The sequence below is a fragment of the Hypanus sabinus genome, chromosome 18 (genome assembly GCF_030144855.1).
Source record: "Hypanus sabinus isolate sHypSab1 chromosome 18, sHypSab1.hap1, whole genome shotgun sequence".
In the NCBI taxonomy this organism is placed as follows: domain Eukaryota; kingdom Metazoa; phylum Chordata; class Chondrichthyes; order Myliobatiformes; family Dasyatidae; genus Hypanus; species Hypanus sabinus.
In genome coordinates this window covers 41,762,631-41,787,598 of record NC_082723.1, presented here as the reverse complement: position 1 = coordinate 41,787,598, position 24,968 = coordinate 41,762,631, and the positions used below count along the sequence as shown (strand labels likewise).

The 24,968-nt window shown below is 43.5% G+C and overlaps 1 long non-coding RNA gene across 1 annotated transcript in view; it reads right to left on the bottom strand.

The window, feature by feature from the left end:
* LOC132407563 (uncharacterized) overlaps nucleotides 1-24,968 on the bottom strand; it is a 52,870-nt gene that overhangs the window by 10,452 nt on the left and 17,450 nt on the right. Inside the window, exon 3 of the long non-coding RNA XR_009516509.1 lies at nucleotides 4,503-4,691. This is a non-coding gene — a long non-coding RNA (uncharacterized LOC132407563). The remainder of the gene's footprint in view (nucleotides 1-4,502; nucleotides 4,692-24,968) is intronic.

The following is a 24,968-nucleotide window of genomic DNA, read 5'->3' as shown; positions in this document are numbered from 1 at the left end:
CCATCGATGCTGCCTGACCCAATGGGTTCCTCCAGCTGCTTCGTGTGTCACTCCTTAATTCTGTCATGTTTCTCAACCAAGTATCTTAAAGAAAGAAATACCCTGTTTCCCTCAGTGAGATCGGATCAGCAGCAGAAAGGGACTTGCAGATATTACAGAGTACAGCTGACGAGCAGGTCTTTCAGCCCACAAGAACACAAAATTAAAGAAATTCCATCTGCCTGGTGCATGATCTATATCCCTCCATTCCCTGCCTGTTCACATGCCCGTCCAAATGCCTCTTAAATGTCACAGTTGTATCAGCTACCATCACATCCCCTGGCAATACATTTCAGGCTCCTGCTAGTCTTTGTGTCTAAAAAATATCAGGCCTCACACATCTCCTTAAACTTTTCCCCCTCACCTTAAAGGTGAAAATTATTTGACTTAGTACATTTATTTACCTATATAAGTATTTGAATTTGCACAATTAGTTGGCTCCAATCACACGTCAATTAATCATATCAAGGTACATCCTGTCAGATAGTAAATGTGGTCAACAATGCACATTCACTGTGTTACCTACAGAGAATAATTAAATTACCATAGTACCAATTAATTGAAGTCTGGAGCCAGCAAGCAGTCTCTTTAATTTCACATGATGTGCTTCGACAGATTTCCTTCAACTTCACGTTAAATATTCTGCTGCACTTGTGAAGAAATTATCTTAATGAACCTTTGTCAGAAAACAATATATTTTGTGAATGTTTCTTGTGTACAATATGCTTGTACTTAGGACTGGTTTTACTCACAGATCCGTGATGGTTCTTCAGTCCAACTCATATAAGGACAAAAAACTTCCATGTGCTTCTTCAAATATGCCTCAGGAATTTTTTCCTTCCACCCCATGCCCTACCCTTCTCCCTTCTTGGGCGGTCCCCTGCACAAAACAACCCCTCTCAGACCCTTTAATCAGAGCAGAGGCATCCACTTGTTGTTTTGCAGGGAGCCTCTTCTTGTGTTCAATATTGCTACCTAGTGGCTAAATCTTAGAACAGCAGGCATAACATCAGGGTAAATTTATTCTGAGGATTGGTCAGGATATTGTGCCAAAATACAGGTAGTTCAGTGCTGGCTGTTTATCACAAGACACCCAAACTGAGGAAAGCTGGCTATTCCATAGAAATACGGCCAAATAAATTACAAGACTCGCACTTGTGCCATTTTCAATGGAAAAACATATCCCATTAAGATTTCCTGGAACAACAGGGATAAGAAGTATAACTTAATAGTTCCTTATATATGGATGCTGTGTAGGAAACCTCTCCACATCAGCCCTCAATTACTTAGGGTCTTCCACTTCTACATTTGTGCCAGGTAGCCCATAAGTGCTCAACGCATCGGAGATTAGATGTGCAACTGACCTCCTACAGTACCACTGCGGACTCATCCTATTTAGATCAGATGATGTTTGGATGCACTTTGATTGGTGTACATAAAACGACCCTAGTTGTTGGAGTGATGAGGTCATTGACCTTCTGTGACAAGGTAACATATGCCAAGTTTTTTGTTTCATTTCAATCTACACTTATATTTTTGAATCAATACAAATGTAACAGGATTTTTATTTTTAATTATTAAAGAAACATTATTTTAATCCAATACAAGTGTATTATATACTCGATCAGAGACATTACAACAATGGAAATGCCTTTGAGATCAGGATCTGATGAGACAGTGTCAGAAGTGGGACCCGCATTCAAGTCTTAATAAAGGGCTACAGAGGTAAAGAGACTAACCTGTAACTGTTGTATCAGATGTGTGCACCTGTAGGATGGATTGGGGAATTTGTATGTGTCTAGCCAGTAGGCTTATGAATTATATATTCACTGGGCTACGTCACTGAACTAAAATCTGTGTTGTTAGATTTTGTTTCACTGATGTTTATTTTTTTAAAAATCCCACGGTGTCAAATAACTTTAACAAAGAGAACTAAAATCAGAGAACACACACAAACTGCTGGAGGAAATCAGCAGGCCAGGCAGCATGTATGGAAAAGTGTACAGTCGAGACTTCAGCAGGGCTCAGAGAAGGTAGTTACCAGAGAACATCGATTTCAGGTGAGGAATAATAAAGCTGGAGGAGATCTGAGGATTGTTCTTAACCTAGAAAGTGGTTGCATTGTCAAATACACTATCTGAGAATCTGAGGGAGGCAAGTAATCTCACAACATTTTTAAAGTATCTGGAAGAGCATTTGAAGGCATAGAAGGCTACAAACCAAGTGCAGGTTAATGGGATTAGTTCAGATAGGTGCTTGTTAGTCAACATGGACCTGGTGAGTTGAAGGACCTGCTTCTTGTTCTGTGACTCCATAAACTATGCAGGAGATAATCCCATCACCTATCACTTAATGGACATCTATTTTAATAAATCTCATCATAATCACATCCCTATTTCTGGAAGGTTGCTGTACAAATGATTGCCAGATAAATGGTTGCTGAGTTTTGTTCATTAAGTGCTGACTCTACCCTAAAAATGATATAAAAGCCTTTTGAATTCAGGAACAATTCTATTTCAGTGCAAGTTCAAAGTTCAAAGGTTCATTTTATTGTCAAATTACGCACGTGCAATACAATTCTGATATTCATCTTCTTCAGATAGCCATGAACTCCAAAAAACCAAGGGAGTTATTGAAAGAAAATGTCATCACCCCCAACCCTGCACAAAAAAGTAAAAGAAACAAAGCACCCCCCCCCCGATCCAATCCCTCACACAAAAATCTAACATGGAAAATGGCAGCTAGAACATCAAACCCCAAATCCTCACCCCCACCCCCACCCCAACAATCCCCTGCCTTGCATAAAACCTAACAGAAAACAGCAGCTGGAAAATCAAAAACCCCAAACCCTCAACCCCCCTCCCTCGCAAAATAAACAGCAACAGTAGCATCAAGCCCCCAACCCCCTCTCTCACACACTAGAACTTACAGATCGCCCGCACAGAAAAAACATCGGAGCTCAAATCCCCAAACCCTCCCTCGCACAAAAAGTAGCATATCGCCCACCCATCAATCAGCAACAAGAAAACACAGCAAACCGAAGGAGACCAATATAAACTACATTATAATCTAATAGTTCATTCTTCTCTGAATAATACAGAAAGTCTCTTGAGATAAGTTCATTCAATCTCCAAGGAACACCACTTAACAGTATGAAAAAGACATATGACTGCAGTGTAATGGTGATAATTCCCAATTTACCTTATATTCGAAAGGTTAATTTGACATCTCCTGGCGAGGCTGGTTCAATGAATTACAAACAGCAATGCCTACAGAAAGCATGTAAATTGGACTGAGTTCAGCAGGGAGTTTCCATGTTACAGATGGTTTGAGTGGACACAGCTGGTTGTCTACTATTCATCTTTATATACATACAGATGACTGCACGCACATGACATCTTGAGAGTTCCATCGCCCTTTGAACACAGCCAGTATAAATTTGCAAACTTTGTTCACATCAACTAAGCTGTCTACCTGAGCTTGGCCCATTTGCCTGTATTTGTCCCATGTCCTTCCAAGCCTTTCCTATTTCTGTCCAAATGAATTTTAAATGTTGTGATCGTACCCACTTCTACCACTTCCTCTGGCATCTTATTCCATATACCCACCATCCTGTATGTGAAATAGTTGCCCTTCAAGTACTCTCTAAAACTTTCCCCTCACAGCTCAAATCTATGCACTCTAGTTTCAGACTCATCTAAATTCGGAAAAATACCATGACTATTCCCTCATCTATGCCCCTTGAGGTTTTATACACATCTGTAAGGTCACCCCTGTCATGAACAGTTTGACAAATACCTGGGGTCTTTCCCCGAGGTAAAAGAGCTGTGAGTTCCTAATTGTAAATATCACCAGTCACTTCAGGTCCAATCACATAGACAGTATGGCCTAGAAAGTACACCAGAGCCTCTACTTTCCTAGAAGGCCAAGGAAACTTGGCATGACCCCATTGACCCACACCAATTTTTATACAGTGGATGCATCGTACCCCAATGCATCCCAGCTTGGTGGCAACCACTCTGCCCAGAGCTACAGAGAGCTGCTGACACAGCTCAGTCCATCACGCAAACCAGTCTCCCCTCCATGGGCTCCCTACCCTTTCAGAAAAGCAGCCGGCAAAATCAAAGACCCTTCCCAATGCAATCAATCTCTCTTCTCCCTCTTTCCAGAATGCAGGCTTCAAAACACACATAACCGGGCACAAGGACAGCTTCCATTCCTGCTGTTATAAGATTCTTGTATGATAAAGATGGACTCTTAATCTCTCAATCTACCTCGCTGTGACCCTTCCAACTTATTTACACAGAACCCTCTCTGTAATGGTAATACTATATTTATTCTGCATTCTGTTATTGCTTTTCCCCTCCATAATGTTCTTATGTTTTGAAATGGTCTGTATGATGGCATGCAAAACAAATTTTTTCACTGTATCACAGTGCACGTGACAATAATAAACCAATTACCAGTTCAAGAAGATCACTGCATTTTGATTGTCTCATAGCTCCATCGGTCTGCATCCAATGCTGACCTCCACATGTGCTCTCTGTGACAACATAGGTTTCACCTGCACCCTATAGGTGTGTCCTTTGCCTGCTGTAGGTTACCCCAGGTGTAGGCAGGTGGCAGATAAATCGAGGGAAGTGCTGATGAGCCTGTCAGAGAGTACAGATTGCAAGGAAATAAGTGAGGAGATGCGATTGATAGGCTCACTGTGAGAGCTAAGCATGGATGGAATGGCCTGCCATTTTTATCGACACATCATAAAAACTTAATTTGATGCAGGATGCGATAGGAAGTGTATTAAGCAGAAACTTGCTTTAAAAAGTTGCTAGTTATTTATACGGTATATACTGTATTTGATAAGTTATATTCTTAGATGCACTGAAGCTCAAACCATATATTGTTCAAACAACAAATTAAGTGAATTTGGCCACAGCATCAAACATCAGGGGCTGTCACACTTCTCTGCATCTCTTAAATGTCTGAGCAATCAGGTTGCTTTACCTTCTAGAGACAGACTGCAGCAATTCACAAATTGGAGGTTGATTGCTTAAAACGTTTACCAGAAACTGGAGCAGTCACAAGGAACGCCAACTGATCTTTAGCACACAAAGATATGCACAAAAAAGTGTGGAAAAACTTTCTTGTCTCTTTCCGTTATATTTTTGCTCATCCATCATTTTGAAACTAACCAACTAGGGAAAGATAATTCATGCTACATATGCACAGCAACCTGACCCCAGTTTTTGTCTCGATACCACTTACAATCCCTCTGAGTTGTAAAGTGCAGACATTGCACGCCAAAAGTGTTCAAACTTCTTGAAGTTCATGTTGACAATGAATAAGGAGGTAGACTTTGAATATTGAGTTACAGTATAACCTCCCTTTTGTGAATGTAGCCATAGCTATCTAGGTCTTCATTTGAGCTTAGTACTTCGTGGTCAGCAAACACAGTATCATCCGCAGTTGTAATTTCCCTTTAAGAAATGTACCTTACGAACCACCTAACCAGACTAGTGATTTTACAGCCTCCTGAAGGATTCAGCAAACTTGACTCTCAGGAAAGCAGATGCAGCCGTCGCCAGGGACGGATCTGCATTTAGATTCAAAAGCAGAAAATGAACCCATCTGCCTACATTTGACCTGTCTCCTCTCTTCTTGCCACACGATCAGGCAGGGAGGTGCAGGAGTGTTGGGTTTCACGCCAGGTTTGAGACCAGTTGTTGCTCCTGGACCAGCTTCACTCACCTCCATGCTGAACTGCCTCCGCAGCTCTGGACCCTTTCCAGGACCCTGCGGCTCGTGTGCATTATTTCTTTACTTGTTTGTTACTACTTGCAGTCTTTTTCACATGGATGTTTGGCAGAGTTTATTGTGCGTGGTTTTTCATGGATTCTGTACTGGTTCTTTGTCCTGTGGATGCCGACAAGAAGGTGAATCTATACTGTATACATACAGTACTATGATACTAAATTTGAACTTTCAACTCTGAACTTTGTACACTGTGTGAGCCCACATACTAACCTTCCACTTGTGCCAGACAGACCTTAAGGTTAGTTAGTTATGGGCAGGACCATAGACTATTGTCTTTCCACACCATTCATCCCTCTGCACATTGGAATGTGTCCATCTGCAGGATTCGTTTGTAGGCAGCTCCTTAGACTGGAACACCAAGAAACTTTGGGGCAGACCAAAGTGCTCATTGAGTTAATGACCTTTTATCAGTCTTCGATGTTTTTTTTCAGTTTGTGTCTCTGAGAAGAGTCTACAAAGCACTCTGCAGCTGCTCAGGACAAAACTCAGCAAAGATCACTATGTCCTTTTCCAGTCATCCTTGGCAAGCAACAGAGTCCACAAGGAGATGGATGGTCTTCCCATTATCCAGTATACATACTGAGGCAGACATCGACGGCTGCTGGAAGATCACCAGCTTGAGGGCACAACAAAGTGGGGCTGAGACTCCAACTATGCATGAACAACTTGGTGGTGGGCACCTCTCTCATCACAAATGAAGCGAGGTCTTGAAAAACATACACAAAATGCTGGAGGAACTCAGCAAGTCAGGCAGTATCGATAGAAGGAAATAGACAGTCAGCATTTCGGGCTGAGAGTTCTCATCAGGACAGGAAAGGAAGGGGGGATAATCCAGAATAAGAGGGCGGGGGAGAGGAAAGAGTACGGGCTGGTGAAACCAGATGAGGGGCAAGGTGGGTGGGTGAGTGGGGGGATGAAGTTAGAAACTGGGAGTTGGGAGGTGGAAGAGGTAAAGGTTTGAAGAATAAAAAATCTAATAGGAGAGGACAGTGGACCATAGAAGCAAGGAATCAAAGGGAGGTGATGGCAGGTGAAGTGAAAAGAAGGGATGAGAGGGTAACCAGAATGAGGAATGGAAAAAGAGAGAAGCAGGGAGGAGTAGAACATTTTGGAAATGAGAGAAATTGATGTTCATGCTGTCAGGCCAGAGGTCACCCAGACAGTATATGAGGTCTTACTCATCCAACCTGAGTTTGGTCTCATCACAACAGCAGAGGAAGCCATGGGCAAACACATCAGAATGGAAATGGAAAGTTAAATTGAAATGGGCCACCTGGAGATCCTGCCTTTTGTTGCAGACAGAGCAAATGAGGTCTTGATTCTAATTTGAGAGTTCTAGTGATGAGGTGTTATGGAGAATGATCATGACTATCTGCTCAAGAAGCCATATGAAAGGATCTTCCATCTGCTTTCACAGAGCCTTCATGCAGACCCTGCTGATTCATGGTCAAAGATGCATTCTCACAAAAACTCTTCTATGAAGTATGGTTCAAGTCAACAAGCCAACACCTATCATTTGGTGAATTGGGAATTCAAGGTCTGGAGTTTTGGGTCCTCATCCAGGGTTCTTACTTATTGGTGTCCTAGCTTCAACACCGATGATCAAAGCCCGAAGATCAATCGGAAGCCCAGAAATCGAGGCCCAATAGCCAAAGCCCTGACTCTGCAGATCCTCTGGAGAAGCCCAAAGCCCCAACGTCTGAGTCCACAAGTCCACTGGAGAGAGCCTGTCCTGGAATTGGAGGACTGGTTGTGTGTGCACGTGGGTGTGTGGGTGGGTGGGAGGGAGGTAAGGTGCTTGTTTAGCTGTTGTTATTTAGTTTCTATTATTCTATTGTCAGTGTTGCTGCTTGTTTGTTTTGTGAACTTGGTGGACAAGTTCTGTTGTCATGGCCCTGGCTGGCATTTCCCACCTTTTCCCTTTCCTCCTTAATTGGTCCTTAATCCCCACACTTGATTCCCAATCTTTCCCAATTCCTCTCAATCACCAGCACCTGGTTTCCACTAGCCACCGGAGGATAAGACTCTGACAGCTCCGATCAGCCCTTGCCAGATTGTTGGTCGACTCTCAGAGAGAGGAACCTTGCTCCAAGTCTTCAACCCCGTATCTCTCCGTAAACCAAGTCTCCCAGGTCCTGATTCAGCCTGGTCCTGATCCCACACTCGCTACGGAGATTCTGCCTCCGCGTCGGAGTCCTGCACTTGGGTTCGTTTTCCTGCCACGTCTATGTCACGCTGTTGGTATCAGCATGCATGGTGACAGGAGGGCTACTTCCAGCACATCCTTAGTTGTTAGTGTAAATGACACATTTCACTCTACGTTTCTGTGAACACATAATAAATAAATGAATCTGAATTTGAATCAGGGAACAGTAGAACTTCGGCCCGTTGTGACACACGGTGTCTGTATACTCGAGCTACGCACACAGCCGTCACACACAAAGTTGACCACCAGGATGACGGTAACATTGGATATATCATGTCCCCTCTGACATAATGCCATATTAGCCACCAGGTGGCTCAGGTGGCCCAAGTGCATCAACAGAATACGAACCTTGCCTGCCCCATCTACAACAATATTGAGAGCACCTTGACCCTGATGATCAGGTTCTTTTCCATCATCAAAGCAGATCATCGCACCCACCTTCCCCACTTGTGCTGCACCTTGGCTCATTCCGGGCTTTCACTCTGGCTCCTCCAAGACAGCTCCCAGCCCCTTCAGGAAATCAGTCCTGATGGTGGAGAGTGAACAGAGGATGGGTCAGACCAAAACCAGCATGACATTGCTTTTCCTGACCCTGGCTCCTGGAGCTATTTTAGCGATTGATCAACAATATAGAAGGCTGGGCTATCAGTTGCTGTCCTGTGCTACATAGAAGGTCTTCAGGATGTCCAACTGTGAGGACATTACTAAGCTGTCCTAAGGCTGCAGATGAAGCTATCAGAAATAAAGAGAGCACAATCCATCCTGCCCTGTGGACCAGACTCTGGATTCGAAAATGATCTTGGAGGACTCCAAAGCTAAGAGCACAATCTGCTGGCTTTCTGTCTCTCCGTTCCTCCTCCACATCCACTTCCATCAGCTGCAGTGGGGGCAGATTTGCATGCTTTCCTAAAGTTCCCACTAATTATTTCTCCCTGCCTGAATGCTTCTGAGGATAAAGAACCTTTTGCTGTTTGCAGCAACACACACACAAAGAGCTGGATGGACTCAGTGAGCCAGAGGCTGATAAGGAGGAAAATGGACAATCAGTGTTTCCGGTCATCTGGATTAAAAGGGAAGAGAACCCAGTATAAAAGAGTGGGCAAAAGGACAGGATGGAGCAAAAGCCAATAGGAGATGTGGATCCAAGGTGTGGATGAGAGGGTGATAGGACAATGGGGGAGGGGATAGCAAGGATGGCACCAGGAGCTGTAATGTCATAGGCCAAAGTGACAAAGATAATGGAATCTAAGAGGAAGCTGGAGAGGCCAGAGGGAAGAAGGGGACCAACATGCCAGCTCAAAGATGTTGGTGTGGATAATAGGTGAAGTAGCATGTTTGGCAACCAAAACAGCTGGATGGCCATGACTCACAGAGTGAACGTAATTGGCCGAGCAGTCAGCCAGTTTGCCTCCAGTCTCACCAGTGTAGAGGAGGTCACTATGGGACGGCACAGTAGCATAGTGGTTAGCACAAACACTTTAAGGTACCAGTGACTTGGGTTCAATTCCCACCACTGCCTGCAAGGGGTTTGCACGTCCCTGTGACTGCATGGGTTTCCTCCGGGTGCTCCAGTTTCCTCCCACAGTCCAAAGACGTACTGATTAGCAGGTTAATTGGTCATTGTAAATTGTCCTGTGATTAAGCTAGGATTAAATCGGGGGGGTCAGTGCCCCTTTGACTCAGGCGGGTTGCAGGATCCATAACCGTAACCATGAATTGTGGGATTACAGGGTGGCCTGGCTCAAAGGAACAGAAGGGCCTATTCTGCACTGTATCTCAATAAATAAATAAACAAACAAACATTTGACATTTATCTTGATTGTCTTGCAATCTATTCTGTAAATTGTGCCATCCTTCCTAGGTGGCTAAAAATCAACTCCTACCATGAGCTGCAGATAATGTGGGAGCTCTGACCTTCTATACATCACGTGGTGGGCGGGTAAGCACATTATCCCCAGAGCCAAGACTCTGTCAAGGAATCCATCAGTCTAGACAAGTCTGGAAAGCAAATCGCTCTGTTGAGGTCAGAGTGAAAAAAAAACACCAATCTCCATGAAAAACAAGTGCTGAAAACAACGTCTGCATTCTGGAAGTATTGAAGCAACTTTTAACGAAAAGCACACTATCCTGTTTATTACAAGCAGACTTGGTATCACTGCTGTGCAGACTGATAAAGTTATTTGAACATGCATACAGGTATGTCACCAATTAGCCAACCATGAACAATATTTTCATGGTTAAGTAAAAGGCAGCAAGGGTTAGGAGAATAGTGTGTGTGTTGTGGAGGGAAGAGCCCGTTCCTAACCACAATATGTGTCAATATATCTGTTAGTGAAACTGACAAATTGTTAAGATCTCATATTGCAACTGTTTGTACCAGTGATGCCGGATATTCCTCAGAAATTGGGAGGAGAATGATACTGCGAGCAATCTGATTAATTAAGATTTGGGTTTTAATTTATAGGGGAGGGGTTGAAACAGTAAACTGTTTCCAAATGAAGTCTTAAAATCATCAAAGATTTGAAGATGTTGGAGAACACTGCAGTTTCAAAGCAAAGCCTCTTACTATTTTTAAACAGAGATGAAGAATTGTAAGCATCATAATTTTGAAGAGGCTAGTTTTATACATAACGTTCTTCCATTGTATGTCTGACATATACATTCAGTAACTATTTTACTGTGTACAGAAGTAGATCCCAGTGTACTCTTCTACTGCTTAGCCCATCCACTTGAAGGCTGGACATGTTGTGCTTTCAGAGATTCTCTTCTCCACACCACTGTTGTAACGTATAGTTATTTGAGCTACTGGTGCCTTCCTGTCAGCTTGAACCATTTTCCTCCTGACAATTCTCATTAATGAGGTATTTTCACCCACAGCTCCGCTGCTCACTGGGTGTTCTATTTTTTGTTTATCGCACCATTCTCTGTAAACTCAAGAGACTGTTGTTCATGAAAATCCCAGGAGACCGGCAGTTTCTGAAATACTAAAACAACCCCAACTGGTATTCCACAATCATTCCCACAGTCAAAGTCATTTGGATCACGTTTCTCCCCCATTTTGATGTTTGGTCTGAACAATACTAAACCACTAGACCATGTCTGCATGCTTTTGTGCGTTGAGGTGCTCCCACGTGATTGGCAGATTAAGTATCTGCATGAACGAGCAGGTGTACAAGTGTACCTAATAAAGTGGCCACTGATGTGTATCTGATGAGCTGAAAGTTTTGATTCATTCTTTGCAGGAACGTGGGTTCCAATATTTTGAGGAAACAGACAAAATTGTTGCATTCACGAAGGTGTACTTTTCTCCAGACCAAGATCATTCCAAATGATTGAAGAACAATACGTATCTGCTTTCTACCTCAGCGACTGCCAAAATATAGAAAACCTTTCACCAGCAGAGGTCACTTCGCTTGTGTTCATTGAGTTCTTGGGAGACATAGCTAGAAAAAGAATCCTTCTATAAAGTCCTGATAAAGAAAAGAAATTGCAATATCACAAAAGGTATGCATCTACGAGTCTTTCAGTAAATAAGTGCTTAGATTCACAATTAGACATATCCACACACTTGTCAAGTTCAGTTATCTGGCTGGGTCGTGGGAAATCACACAAGGTACAGGTTGTCTTCTCTTTAAAGTTCAAAGTTTGATCATTTATTATCAAAGTACTTAAGTGTCACCAATTACTACCCTGAGATTTACTTTCTTGCAGGCATTCACATTAGAACAAAGAAATACAATAGAAGCAACGAAAAGCTACACACAAAGACCGAGAAACAGCCAATGTTCAAAAGAAGACAAACTGTGCAAATGCAGAAGACATACTAATAAACAAGTAAATATATAAAACTGAGAACATGAGTTATCGGGTCCTTGAAAGTCAGTCCACAGATTGCGGAATCAGCTCAGAGTTGTGATGAGTGAAGTTATCCATGCTGGTTCGGGAGACTGACGGTTGAAGGGTAATAACTGTTCCTGAACCAGGTGGTGTGGGACCTAAGGGCCCAGTACCTCCTTCCCGATGGCAGCAGTGAGAAAAAAACACGGCCTGGATGATGGGAGTCCTTGATGATGGATACAGCTTTCCTGTGGCAGCGAATCCTTGTAAATGTGCTCAAAGGTAAGGAAGGTTTTTCTTAGGCTGTACTGGGTTGTATCCAGCACATTGCACAGGATAGTTGCTTACAAACAGTGACTCTGAACTGTCCTAAGTATTTCAGATCAATTACAATTGATGGGATTGCTCCAAAACTTTGCTGAAATAAATGAAAAGATGCTTTTGAACATACCAATGCTTTCTTTAAAGAGAATTGTTGTTGAAGAAATGCCTTGTAGCTGAGCTGTGCAAAACTCTGAAAGCTCTTGTTAAAACTGAGGATTAAATCAAACAAAACTGTCAAGAATTTAATATGATTTAGAATCTTTGACATAAATGGACAGTGAGCACATAGATCAGATTTACCACGCGGAGTTTATTGGCTGGTGTGTGGAAAAATGTTGGCTCATTACAGAAACTTTAAAGTGGGTTGGCAGATTTATTTCTGAAAAAAAGATCTGTTTCATACATGACTTGCTTCTATTGCATATCTGGCAGATATATTTGATCAGCTGAATGTTTTCAATCTAATTTTGCAGAGAAGAGGGTACCAATATTTTGAGCGGATTAACAAAGTTGTGATGTTGAAAAACACATATTTCTCTTTGGACACATAACATCTCACCTGATAGAACGGACATGTTTCATAAAATACAAAAAAGACAAAAGAAAATGGCAAGACTGATCTAGTAAAGAAAAACTGAAGAAAGCAATAGATAAGGTTTTGACTAAATTATGCAAATATCTTCAAACACCTTCCTGCTTTAGCAGCACTGAAAAGGACGGAAAAAGGGTTGCTTAAGACTGCATTGGAAGACCTGCAAGAAAGAATCTTGACTCATTCTTGCATTGGTAGAATGCAGAAGGAATTGTACTGGAATGAACCTTCCCTGCCTCTGCTACAGTGCTACTGAGAGTTATTTCCCGATCACGCTGTTGGAATCAGTTTACCTGCCACAGAACGACACACTTCTGCACATACCAGACTCTCCACCTGAACTCAACAGAAACAGATTCTGTTTTCATGACCATTGATGAGCTCAAGAAAGAGATACAATCTCAACTTCTCCATTGAACGAATACCTGAGCTGATTTGCTGTCAAAGTGTAGGTACCATATTTGTGCAATTGCTACATTTCAAAGCAATGTACTGCTACATTTAAAACCCCTTAGTGGCCAGCATCTGGCTTTATTTTCACATTGAACAAGGAGTAACCGAAGGTCATATGTTGGTCATATGTTTACCTGTTGCCTTTGACTTCAGTTTTCAACATTACGCTTATCTGTGATCGTAAACAAATTGGGACCAAAACACCTATGTCTTCTACTAAAACTATTTTCTGAATTGGGACCAGCCATTAACACCAATCCACCTGACTGAAAATGACTGATAACCAATGACTAGTTCTGATAGAGATTCCCTGGTGAACGTAAGAAGCTGATAGTTAGCATCTACGCTCCATTTTAACAGTGCTGACTTCTAGTCAATATTACAGCTTGACTGGTTGTTCAGAGACAACAACACTTAACAGGTAGAATTTGCTTCCTAATTTGCCAACCAGCAGAACTCACAGCACAGACTTGCACATATGCTTTGGTGACTAAATTAAGGCTTGTAGCTAAGTTTGTAGCTGAAGGTGAAACTTGCCCTTCCTTGAGCTGACTTCATCGAAGTTTACTCGGCATTTGGCCTCTTCACTTGATTCTCCAAGCTGCGTCACCGAAGCCTTCACAAGCTGTGTGTTACCTCTCCAGTTGCTTTCTGTACAACCCTGGTTGCTGGCTGTGTACAACCCTTTTCCTCAGCAAGGAGGGATCAAGCTGATGAAGCAAATCACACCAATGCCCCATCCTACACCCACCCTCAATCTGCTCAGGGCAGCAAAAAGCTTAAGTTGCTGAGCAAGCATCATGGGTCATCCATTCAGAGACTTGACTCTGAATCCCTCCATGGGAAACTTAAATCCAAATTAAATGAGGCTGGAACTTAAAAAGTACTAACCTCAAAGACATTAAATACCAAAATGGTGAACCTTGATGAAAGTCCATCTGGTTCACCTATATCATTCAGAGAAGGAAGTCCGTAATCCATATTCACCCCAGAACCCACCAATGTAATTACTTTTCAAATTACCTTCTCACTTCAACCACAAATAGGGATGGACAATACAAGCTGACATTGACCAAGAGCTCTGCAACCTGAGAGTAAATAAATAATGATAATTCTCAAGACTGGAGACATTATTTTAATATTCCTTCACAACTAAAGCAATAACTGCCTTCAATAAGAGTTTAGTATCATGGAGTTGATGAGTGTGGTATTTACATTGTGAGTCATGGACGGAGTAACTATCTTTAGAATGAGACGGTAAGTAAATCCTCACTTGCCCTCTCAGTTGGACACAAAAGATTCTAGCTACTTTACATTGAAAAACCAAAGTACTCCCACCAGGTCTTCCTGGAATCCAAGCCATATTTTTTCACTTAGCCAACATCACTAAAAATACAACATCCTCTCCTTTTTGGCGGCCCTTGCAGAAGGGAATTTGACTGCTGAATTTTCCACGCTACAACAGTGATTATGCTTCTCATTGCTTGGAAGACACTTTCAAAGCTTCTGCAATCATGAAGGAACTATCAAAATTCAATGTTTTTCTTTTCAAAGAAAATTGCTCATGAGTTGTGCAGTTTTGCAGTTATCCAGAAAGAGGGTCAATATTTCATCATTTGTAATTATTATACAAGGGGAAGGTTTGTACTTATGTAAAGTCTTTCGCCTTCCTTTTAGAAAGATTCGCAACACTGCAGTCAACTAGTTTTGAAGTATACTTACTGCTGTCGTTACATAAAGCAACAATTTAAATGCAGCTAGTTCCCCAAACAGTACTACAAGAAGAATGGTAACCTTCGACAACTGATTAACTACTGTGGGGTCATTCATACTGTGGGCTGTCTTACAAATAGTCAAGAAGCAACCTGCTCTTAAATTCACCTGAGGGAGCAGATGGGGCCTTTCTTTAGCAGCTCAGTAATGACCCTCTCACCCAATCACAGATGATACAAACAGAGCTGGAGCTGCAATTGTTGAGACAAAAGAGAAATCCCTTGATCATGCAAACATGAGGAAATCTGCAGATGCTGGAAATTCAAGCAACACACACAAAATGCTGGTGGAACGCAGCAGGCCAGACAGCATCAATAGGGAGAAGCGCTGTCGAGACCCTTCATCAGGTCACGTCACACACACACACACACATACACACACACACACACACACACACACACACACACACACACACACACACACACACACACACACACACACACACACACACACACACACACACACAACCTTTCATTAACTACTTAAGATTCCAACAAGGGCTTGACACTAATCGGATACGTTTTGAAATTCAGCTTTACGTTAACTTCCCTGCTTCCCAGCAGTACCAGTCTAAAGAGCTGTGGTTTTTGAGGGTGTATTCTTTATCTGTATTCTTAGTAAAAAAAAAGGCATTTCAAGAAAAAAAAGCAGTTTTTGTTTCTGTCAGTCAATATTAGATCAACATTTTCAATATTTTTATTGTTCATTTTCAAAGCAGGTGGCCATGTTGTTAATTAACCCTCGTTCCTATCTGTTTTGCCAAACTGGTGGCAAATCTGTTTGAATAACTTGCTCACATGAAGTGTCTCCTCTGGCTACTTTTGAGGAAAGTTAGTAGATTTGGAACAAGAGTCACATAGGCCAGAATAAGTAAACATAATTCTTCTGTATGTATCATTGTAAAACTGGGATTTTGAAGCATAATGGTATTTTTTGGCTCTGAGCTATTTTATTTTATTTTCCTATTTTAAATCAAAATTTACATTTGCAGCCACGCTGAAATTTAAGCTTACCTAATGCTCCTGGAATGCCAATCTAGTGGTTAACCGTTATCCAGCTGTACACCAGGCTTTAAGTGGGGGAGCAAGTCTACAGAAACAACATAAAACCTGCAGGCATCATCAATGGACCAAGAAATCAATAGAATATTAGGAAATTGTCACCCTGATTGGAAATGTTTCATCAATGTGGTATCAGATGGTTTTCTCTCTGACTGGAGGCCTGTGACTTCTGACATGTTGCGTGGATCAGTGCTGGGTTCTTTGTTGTCTATCATCCATTTTAATGATTGGATGATAATGTGGTAGACTGGATGAGCAAATTTGCAGATGACACCAAGATGGAGAGATAGTGGACATGGAAAAAGGCTATCAAAACTTGCAAAGTGATCTGGACTAGCTGGGAAAATGGGCTGACAAATGGCAGATGGAAATTAATATGAGGTGAGGTGTTGGACTTTGGGAAGAAAAACCAAAGTAGGGTTTACACAGTGAAAGGTAGGGCACTGAGGTGGTAGAACAGATGGATCTGGGAATACAGATCCAGAATTGCTTGAAAGTGGCATGGCAGGTAGAGATAGGGTCATAAATAGTGTCTTAATGAGAGCTTTTGGAACATTGGCCTTCATAACTCAGGGCATTGAGTGCAGGAGTTGAGATGTTACATTGAAATTGTATAAGATGTTAATGAAACCCAATTTGGAGTACTTTAAGCTTCCAAAGTACTGTATTTCTGGTGACCTACCTACAGGAAAGATATTAAAACATTTGAAAGTAATTGTTATCTCATTTTGGATGCTGTTGAGGGGGGAGGTGACCTGACAGAGGACTACCATAGCAATCGGGTCTCTGGCACTGAGGGAGAGATGGTGGTGGCATCCGTCGGTCTCGAGAGACCATGGATCTGCGCCTGGAGTTTCCAGGGCGCAGGCCTGGGCAGGGTTGTATGGGAGACCGGCAGTTGCCCAAGCTGCAGGCCTTGCCCTCTCCATGCCACCGATGTTGTCCAAGGGAAGGGCACTAGGACCCATGCAGCTTGGCACCAGTGATGTCACAGAGCAATGTGTTGTTAAGTGCCTTACTCAAGGACACAAACACGCTGCCTCAGCTGAGGCTCGAACCAGTAACCTTCAGGTTACTAGTCTGACGCCTTGCCCACTAGGCCATGCGCCAACACTGAGGGAGAAAAGAAGATGAGGAATGTGGTAGTCATGGGGGATTCCATAGTGAGGGGAACAGTCAGGAGGTTCTGTCAGTCTGATAGAGATACTCACATGGTGCACTGCCTCCCAGGTGCCAGGGTACGGGATGTCTCAGATCAGGTGCAGAGTATTCTGAAGGGACAGGGTGAACAGCCAGAAGTCTTGGTTCATGTTGGTAGCAATGACATGGGTAGAAAAAGGGAGGAGGTCCTGAAGAGAGAATTCAGAGAATTGGGTAGGAAGCTGAAAAGCAGGACCTCCAGGGTTGTAATCTTGGGATTGCTGCCTGTGCCACGTGCTACCGAGTGCAAGAATAGCATGGTCAGGCATATTGATGTGTGGCTGAGAGACTGGTGTAGGGGGCAGGGCTTCAGGTTCCTTACACCTGAACCCGAAAGGGATCCAATATCCTAGTGGGCACATTTAATAGAGCTATTAGGGAGGGTTTAAACTAATTTGGCAGGGGGATGGGAATCAGAGTAATAGGGCTGAGGAAGGGGAAAACAAATAAATCAAAGATAACATGCAACAGAGATGATAGAAAGGACAGGTAGGAGATGAGGCATAATCACAGCCAGTGGGATGAGTTACAGGGCAAGAGAAGTGTGAAGTTAAAACAGAAAGCAACAAATAATGGTCTGAAAGTGTTATATTTGAATGCATGCAGCATAAGAAACAAAATGGACCATCTTGAAATTCAGCTACAGATTGGCAAGTATGACATTGTGGCCATCTCTGAAACTTGGCTAAAGGACAGCTGCCACTGGGAGCTGAATGTCCAAGGACATACAGTGTATCGGAAAGATAGGTTAGTAGGCAGAGGGGGTGGTGTGGCTCTGTGTGTAAGAAATAATATTAAATCATTAGAAAGAGATGACATAGGATCAGAAGGTATAGAGTCTCTATGGGTTGAGTTAAGAAATGGTGAGGGTAAAAGGATCCTAATGGCAGTTGTATACAGGTCTCCAAACAGCAGCCAGAATGTAATTACAAATTACAGCAGGAGATAGAAAAAGCATGCCAGAAGGGTGAAGTCATGATAATCGTTGGGGATTTTAACTTGAAAATTGATTGGTATAATCTGGCCAGTACTGGACCTCAAGAGAGAAAACGTAGAATGTTTAAGAGATGGCTTTTTAGAACAGCTTGTTGTTGAGCCCACTAGGCTGTGCTGCATTGGCTGTTGTGCAATGATCCAGAGGTGATAAGAGAGCCTAAGGTTAAGGAACTCTTGGGGCACAGTGATCACAATATGATAGAGTTCACTTTGAAATTTGAGAAGGAGAAAATTAAATTCCAATGTGACGGTATTTCAGTGGAATAAAGGAAATTATAATGGCATGAAAGAGGAACTGGCCAAGGTTGACTGGAAAGAGACACTACCAAGAAGGACAGCAGAGCAGCAATGGCTGGAGTTTCTGCAAAAAATGAGGGAAGTGCAAGACAGATATATTCCAAATAAGAAGAAATTTTTGAATGGAAGAAGGACACTGCCTTGGCTGACAAGTGAAGTCAGAGCCAAAGTAAAAGCAAAAGAGAGGGTATACAAGGAAGCCAAAGCTAGTGGGAAGGTAGAGGATGGGAAGCTTTTAAAAACTTTCAGAAGGAAACTAAGAAGGTCATTAGGAAGGAAAAGATTAATTATGAAAGGAAGCTGGCAACTAGTATCAAAGAAGATACTAGAAGCTTTTTTAAGTATATAAAGGGTAAAAGAGAATTGAGGGTAGATATAGGACCAATAGAAAATGATGCTGGAAATCTTGTAATGAGAGATGCAGAAATGGCAGAGGGATTGAATGCGTATTTTGCATCAGTCTTCACAGTGGAAGACATCTGCAGTACACTGGACATTCAGGTGTGTCAGGGAAATGAGGTTTGTGCAGTGAAAATTATGACAGAGAAGGTGCTCAGGAAGTTTAATGGTCTGAGAGTGGATAAGTCTCCTGGACCTGATGAAATACACCCTTGGGTTCTGAAGGAAGTAGCTGGAGAGATTGCAGAGGCATTAACAATGATCTTTCAAGAATTGATAGATTCTGGCATTGTATCAGATGACTGGAAAATTGCAAATGTTACTTCATTATTTAAGAAGGCTGGGAGGCAGCAGAAAGGAACTACAGACCTGTTAGCCTGACATCAGTGGTTGTGAAATTGTTGGAATCAATTGTTTGGGATGAGATTACGGCGTACCTGGGCACACATGACAAGATAGGCCAAAGCCAGCATGGTTTCCTGAAAGGGAAATCCTGCCTGACTGACCTTCTGCAATTTTTTGAGGAAATTACAAACAGGGTAGACAAAGGAGATGTAGTAGACGTGGTGTACTTGGTTTTTCAGAAGGCCTTTGACAAGGGGTTGCACATTAGGCTGCTTACCTAGATAAGAGCCCATGGAATTACAAGTGAGTTACTAGCATGGGTGGAGTATTGGCTGAGCGGCAAAATACAGAGAGTGGGAATAAAGGGATTCTATCCTGGTGGGCTGCCGGTTACCAGTGGAGTTCCTCAGGGTTCAGTGTTAGGACCACTGCTTTTTATGATGTATGTCAATGATTTGGACTATAGTATTAATGGATTTGTGGCTAAATTTTACGATGATACAAAGACAGGTGGAGGATCGGGTAGTGTTGAGGAAACAGCCTGCAAAGAGACTTAGATAGTTTAGGAGAATGGGCAAAGAAGTGGCAAATGAAATGCAATGTTGGAAAGTGTATGGTCATGCACTTTGATGGAAGAAATAAATGGGAAGTCTATTAATTAGATGGGGAGAGAATTCAAAATGTAGAGATGTAAAAGGACTTGGGAGTCCTTGTGCAGGATACCCTAAAGGTTAACCTGCAAGTTGAGTTAGTTGTGAAGAAGGAGAATGCAATGTTGGCATTTATTTCTGAAGGTATAAAATATAAAAGCAGGGATGTGATGTTGAGGCTCTCTCAGGCACTTGTGAGACCACACTTGGAGTATTGTGTGCAGTTTTGGGCTCCTTATTTTATATTGATATACTGATTTTGGAGAGGGTTCAGAGAAGATTCACGAGAATGATTCCAGGAATGAAAGGGTTACTGTATGAGGAACATTTGGCAGCTCTTGGGCTGTATTCCCTGGAGATCAGAAGAATTAGGGTGGATCTCATAGAAACATTTTGAATGTTTAAAGCCTGAGTAGCTTAGATATGGCAAAGTTATTTCCCATGGCGGGGAGTCTAGGACAAGAGGGCACAACTTCAGGACTGAAGGACATCCATTTAGAACAGAAAGGTGAAGAAATTACTTTAGTCAGAGGGTGGTAAATCTGTGGAATTTGTTGCCACGAGTGGCTGTGGAGGCCAAGTCATTGGGTGCATTTAAGGCAGAGATAGATAGGTTGGACAAGCTCAAGGGCTGAGGCTCGTCCAGCCCTGTCTCTTGGATGCCACTACCTGCCTCATTCGCCGTCACACCCTCTTGTCCCTGACCACAGACCGATTTTGGGGCAGCTAATCTAATGGGTGTTACTACCTCCTGAAGCAGAGAGTCCAGGTAACTGTCCCCCACCCTCCCCCCAATGTGCCACAGTGTTTGAGGCCCAGATTCCAGGTCATCAAGCGAACACTTGCTGCAGATGTGGTCACCAGGAACCACAATGGAGTCGACCAGCTCCGACATCCCTTTATTTAATTAGCTGTAATTCAGAGACTTTTTATTCAACCACTACAAAAGCCCTACTACTTACCTGCGCCTCCTCGCCAAAGCCTCAAGTTCCCACTCCTACACTGGTCCCCTCACAAGGGCCACTCTGATTTGATCCTGCTTTACTTTTATTTGCTCCTGCTAGTAAATCACAAATCGATTGGTCCGCCGCTAATGCGCCAAGCCCCACAAAACGCTCCTTTTTTAAACTCTTCTCCCCGACATGTGCAAAGCTCTCTCTCACTCCGAATCGATTGGTCCGCTGCTATTGTTTTGGGAGAAATGACTCAAGCAGTGCAACAGATACTTTCAGAATAACAAGGCAAGTTCAAACCAAAGTTCATAAAGGAGAAACTATGACTGGTACAGACTGGGCTGGCTGATGTGTCCGCACAGCACAATGACTACTAAGAGAGTGGTAAACCAGTCCCAGCTAAAAGAACAGGTATCAGACCTTGCAACAACAGTCCGATAACTCATCGCAGGCAGCCAGCATCAAGCGGTTGTGATTATTCCTCTCAGGGCTGCAGTTCAACAGCTTAATACCATCAGCCAGAATCACTGACAGCCATCACTGCTCTCACTGCCACAATTCAGCAGCCTTTCGCCAGTTCCACTCCCAGCATCTCCAAGATCCTCTTCAACAATCTCATCAACTTCGTCCACTAGTCCCCTGACCGGCCCAAAACCTCCAAGAGGCAGACGCTCTGATGACCCCGACCCCAGTGGCTGCAGGAAGTTTATTACCTCACGTGAGCTGATCTTCCTGGTCCAGCCTGGTTGGTTGGGTGATGATGCGCGGAAACTGGGGTACAAGGTGTATCTCTTAGGTAGGCCCCCTCCACTCAGCCTGCTCAATGTCCGACAGCAACACAATTCCCCTGCAGCCCAGTCGTTTCGGCATTTTGTTATCGAGTTCAGGAGAGTCTTCCTATCTTCCAGTATAGGGTCATGAAATGCCCACTGACTCCCGGAACTGCAGTAAGGTAGAAAGACAGTGGGGGACTTCCATAAAGTTCCATGCATTTGTGGTGGAGTGCCTTCGAGTGAGGACTGTGCGTAGGGGTCCAGCATATGATTGCAGAGTGTGATGAGCGGGACAGCCTGGGTGACCTGATTAATCTGCCCATTCAGACTGATAACTGAGCAACAGAATGACACAGAGAAAGAACGCCCGAGCTTCTTACTCCTTAGGTCACTGTTTGTCTGCAACCTCTCCCACATTACCCAGTACACAGTCTGTGGAGGAGCCAATGCAGGTGGGGCGCATGCCTCTATCTCAAGAGGGATGAGATTGGTACAAAGGAACAGGTTCCTGGCTCTTTTCTGGTGATCCAGGCCAGTTCCGGGCTTCATGTCCCAAGTACCCAGTAAAAGAGGATACCTGTCAGCAGGGAAGGGTGTTCTGATGGGTCAGTTCTTCCTTCAAGTATCTTCCCCTAATTTTATAATGCTACCAGCTTCCTTGTTGTGGGTGTCTCAGACCCATGGGCTTCATTCAAATTGTCTAGTGTAGTTTTGTTTTCTGTGTTGTTTTTTACATAGTTCAGTCTAGTTTTTGTATTGTGTCATGTAACACCATGGTCCTGAAAAAACGTTGTCTCATTTTTACTATGTACTGTACCAGCAGTTATGGTCGAAATGACAATAAAAGTGACCTGACTTAACTTCAAGCATTTAATGACTCCAAGGCAGCTAGGAACCTCATGCTCAAAGACAGAAAATTCTGACCCAGTAATTGAGAGTGAACATTGATGTCAAGACCCTGGATGGTTGGCCTCTGGTCACAGCAAGTTCTGCCTTCCCACAAAACCTCTCCAACTTGTACAAGAAGGCAACCACAGTGAGTAGCTCTCCTACTGCCTGAATGATTTACCTGAACTGCCACAGGTGTTTGGTCTTCCCTGGTTATCTCCTTACAACCCATGGATTGATAGGTCCCTAAAGGTGCTCCAAGAGTGGGACCTGTCCGTGTCTGGGTCCAGCTCAAACCCCTTTTAGTGTATTCCCACCTGTGTCTACTGTTAGTGTGGACCTATCTGGCAATCTGGCTGAATATGCTGAACTTCTTGAGGTCTTCAGTAAAAAGAAGGTCACCTCCCTGACCTCATCCCCAGTGCTAGTCCTCCCCAGGGCCAGCTCTTTTCGCTCTCTCATCCTGAGATGGTGGTAATAGAAGTGTACATCAAGAAGGCTTTGGCCTTAGGGTTTCTCAGTCCGTCAACCTCGCCAGCAGGGATGGGCTTCTTTCTCTGCAAGCATGACGGATGGCAAGCTCCATCCCCGTGTTGATTATTGGTCATTCAACACCACGGCGAAGAATTGCTGCCCTCTTCCCCCCGCTTACCTCTGCGTTCAAACATCTCCAGAGAGCAACTATATTTTCCAAGATTTATCTGCACAATGATTATAACCTGGTTCATATCTGAGAAGGGGATGAGTGGAAGACAGTCATTGGCCATGATCAGCACCTTGTGATGCCTTTCGGTCTGACCAGTGCCCCAGCTGTTTTTCGGGCCCCAGTCAAAGATCTGAGACACATTGAATAGTTTGATTTCGTGTGTTTGGATGGTACTGTAATCTCTTCCCGCTCCTGACAAGAACACGTCCAGCATGTCCAGAGGGTTCTCAAATGGCTCCTCACAAATAAACTTTATGCCAAGCTAGAGAAGTGTGGGTTCCATAAAGAGCAGGTGTCGCTTTTGAGCTACATATATATACGCACCCCTTCCAGTGCTCAAATGTACCTACTATATGTAAAGTTCAGGCAGTCACAGAGTGGACAAAACCATCTACAGTCAAACAGGTGCAGTTCTTCATGGAGTTTGTGAACTTTTATTGCCATTTCATCAGAAACTTCAGTTCTATCGCGGCCCCCATTAATGCACTCACCAGGAAGATCTCTGCAGGATTCCTTTGGACAAATAAAGCAGAGCAAGCATTCTCAGAACTAAAGTGATGCTTCTCCAATGCCCCAGTGCTGCAACATCCAGACCCATCCCATCCATTCATTACAAGGTGGATGCAACGGACATCAGCATTGGAGCTGTACTCTCTCAGCACTCTTCTATGGATAACTGGCTGCACCCTTGTGCCTTTTTTACTATGATGTTGAAAAGTGAGAACTTCTGGCTGTCAAGGAGGCCCTGGAAACATAGCAACATTGGCAGAGCTCCCATTTTTGGTATGGATAGATCATAACAACCTCTCCTACACTTGGGACATCAAGAGACTCAACTCCTGTCAAGCCCGTTGGGTTCTCTTCTTCATCCGGTTTAACTTCACCAACACCCACCATCCCAGCAGTAAGAATGCCAGAGTCAGTGGTCTCTCCTGGCAGTTCAATCTGTCTAAGGACAACGCCAATCCAGAGCCCATCCTTCCTCACCCGTGCAATTGCTGATTCCTGTGATTTGAGGAGTAGAGGTGGAGGTGAGGGCTGCACAACAGTCAGATCCAGGCACAGGTTGGAAACCTCGGAACAGGCTGTTTGTCCCTGCCACAGTGCATCCCAGAGTGACAGAATGAGGTAACTCTTCCTGTCTGATTGGGCAGCCAGGAATTGAATGGACCCTAGAATATATCAAGAGATGATTTTGGTGGCCATCTATGTCCCAGCACATCCACGACTTCATCTTTCCCTGTCCCACTTATGCCCACAATAAGATAATGCTAGCACCCTGCAGGGTTTGCTTCATCTGCTGTATGTGCCTCACTGCCCCCGGTCCCACCTTTTCATGCATTTCATCACTGATCTGCCTACACCTGTTGGAAACACTACCATTCTAGTTGCTGTGGACTGATTCTCCAAAGCTGCCTAATTTGTTACCTCTCCCTAAGCCCCTGCCAGCTCATTAGACAGCCACCCTCATGGCCACATATGTTCAGGCTGCACAGCTGCCCTCATGACATAGTGTCTGATCAAGGACCACAGTTCACATTCCCATTATTGGAAGGCCTTCTGTTCTCTTGCAGGAGCCACAGCCATCTCATTTGATTTCTACCCCCATTCTCACGGCCATACAGAGAATGTATCAGGAGTTGGAGGCAATCCAGCCTCTTC